This window comes from Dufourea novaeangliae, unplaced genomic scaffold (assembly GCF_001272555.1).
Source record: "Dufourea novaeangliae isolate 0120121106 unplaced genomic scaffold, ASM127255v1 scaffold1049, whole genome shotgun sequence".
NCBI classification, from domain to species: domain Eukaryota; kingdom Metazoa; phylum Arthropoda; class Insecta; order Hymenoptera; family Halictidae; genus Dufourea; species Dufourea novaeangliae.
Window position 1 is genome coordinate 1 of NW_015374915.1, and position 2777 is coordinate 2777.

Consider the following 2777-nt stretch of genomic DNA (forward strand, 5'->3'; position numbering starts at 1 on the left):
GGACTATAACAATTTAAGAGAAAAATACCAAACGATCAAATTAGTGAGATCTTGTCAAATTTGATATAAAAATAGGGGCACAAGCGTTCATATAAACAAGGGGGGAAGATGAAGAGAACGGGGAATTTATCAAACTAGGAATATCTCGAAAGGAAGGACGGTCAGGAACCATTTCAGGGCGGATGATTTTCCAAAAACAAATAAACATACGCCCTCGAGCAAGAAACTAATAACATATAGGGGGATAAGAAAATCAGGGAAAAGACCAAGGGTAAAATACAAAGGCTTGTCGCGCTATAAGGGATAAATGATATTATATACACAAAGCAGTACATTAAAAGTATAAAATAAGCAAAATACGAGGATCAGGTTATAAGATTTAATAATGAAACAACGAATGGAGATTCACGTAAGGATCTAAGAATAAGGAAAGTCGTATTAGAACAACAGTAAATTAAAATTACATTTTAACTACGAATTAGCATTACAAATTACGCAGAATTAAGTCTGGAGTAAGTTTATTCAAGTCACATACAAACATCGATGCATTCAATACACACTGTGAAATTAAGATTTAGCGAGAACATCAACAAATAGTACAAAAAGATAATGTATAAACGAGATATAGGTATATTGAAATATTACAGTCGAAAGACAGAAGGAGACAAAGTTACGGTAAACGGAGGAGATAACATGGTTAAAGGAGAAGGGATGCGGAGTAGGGATTTAGACAAGGACAAGGGATGAAGGAGGGAGCGAGGGTCGGCGCGAGGGATATAAAAGGTAGAGGGAACCATGGCAAAAATATCAGTATTCTTGAGATACTACGAACTCGCAGACGCATACCGTAAAAAGCAAAGTACAAGTTTTCTTTTCACTGGACGCGTGTGTAGTGATATTCTGTGCGATCACACCATTGAGAGCCGTAAAGGATTAAAAGTCGCAGTAACAAATCACCGAAAGGTAATGTCGATCATCTGAAAGCAAAAAGAATAGATTAGAAGCTTCTGTTCACAATAGTACGGATCTACGGTGTATTTATTATAAAAAAAAACACATAAGATGGATCTGGCTGGTGAAGAAAAGCTTGGTAGATACGTTCGGGGTTGTGTGTGACTTTAGACAGGTCTTAAAGAGAAATTTAAAGATTAGGATATAGAATTTAAAAGGGCACAAAATATGGACCAATATAAATTACATTTACAGTAGAAAGATCGTTAGAGACAGTTAAAGATTTCACCGATACAAATGTTAAACAGCATAAAACGAGTAAGGGATACTGAGGGGTAAAAAGAAACGGGGGTATATCAAGAACTTTTAAGAATTTCTTTTAAAAATAACTATAGGTAGGTGAGATATTTCGACACAAGAAAGTATACAAAGATGCCTCGGTACAAAACTAGAATGGGGATCACAACACTGGTAAAAGTCAATGAAAGATTTGAGGGAATAGGAATTCGTGATTCTTAAAACGAGATACTAAAACGTGGGGTCGTTCTGTAAGGAGTAGAAAAATAACCCTGGTACTGCGAAAGCACTGTTTACAAATATTAAAACTGATTGAAAGAGGCAGAGGAGTGCTTCTGCAGTAAATATAGGTGAGTGGTGCTGAGTAGAACCAGGGGTTTATAATACATAGGAGAAACATACAGAAACTTGCTCGGTATCAATAGTGGGGAGATACGTAACAAGAAAGAAAGCGAGAATCTTTGAAGAAATTATATATTGTAGTCTAAAAATCACTCACCCTCGTTGAGAGGCATCATTGTTCTTCGATGTCAAGCTGTACCAAGAGGCAGTGGAATTGCTTCTGCAGTGGATAATCGAGGAGGAGTGATGCGTCAACACCGAGTCGAGACAGACTGAAAATTATTTTTTGACAGTTGAGGAGGTTAGGTGACTAATTACAAAGGAAACCAGGGTTGTGACACCCATAGATAATGCAATATTACAAGGCAAAAGTACAGACAGAGTATAGACAGACGTGTGGACACCGAACTACGGGTAGAAATAACTAAAAATAATAATAATAATAATAATAATAATAATAAATATATAGGAAGGGTGAAATCTCGGTTAGGCGTCGTTACCTGTTACACTGGAACAAGCGGCAGTAGATTGCTGCTGCAGGAAACTGGTGAGGGGGTCGGGCCGAGGTGAAACCTTCAATAACACAAAAAAAATATTAGAGACAAAAGTAGAAAATCCATTTATACAAATTCATGGGTAGGAAAAGTTATCAATAAATATACTTATCTTTCTGTTGACACCGAGGAATCTGGGCATTAGTCGTTATGCTGTACAAGAGGCTGGAACACTGCTTCTGCAGAAAACGTAATAATGGATGTGAGATTGCGTTGGTGTCATGAGGTATCAAAATAAAAAGAATCTAACATATAAATGTCATCCGGGTTCGGTGAAAGCAATGTCTGAAATAGAAGAGTTGTAGGTATACAAAATGGCACGACTTTGGTACAAATCACAAAACAATGTATGAATAAATGTAAATAAGAAGCAAAAGAACGTAATTTTAAAATGGGACAATCGATAAAATATCTTTGACATCAGGATACACTGCTCACGAACATTACGCTGAAACAAGAGGCAGTGAAATGCCTCTGCAGTAAATGTAAGGGGGCAGTGTGGAAAGATGTCAGGAAGGTAGAGAAGTCACTCTATGAAAAATAAGGGGATATTCAGAACTCGCCAACTCAGGTTGCGCCAGTATGCAACGACATTATGCTGACACAAGAGGCAGTGGATATGCTTCTGCAGTA

General features: G+C 37.2%; 1 long non-coding RNA gene across 1 annotated transcript; it reads right to left on the minus strand.

Annotated features, from left to right (window-relative positions):
* Window positions 1-501: 501 nt before the first annotated feature.
* LOC107193228 lies at window positions 502-2750 on the minus strand. The gene is made up of 3 exons (XR_001516324.1): window positions 2091-2750; window positions 1748-1862; window positions 502-977 (listed from the first exon to the last, which is right to left on the minus strand). It is a non-coding gene; the product is annotated as an uncharacterized LOC107193228 (long non-coding RNA).
* Between the last annotated feature and the right edge of the window lie 27 nt (window positions 2751-2777).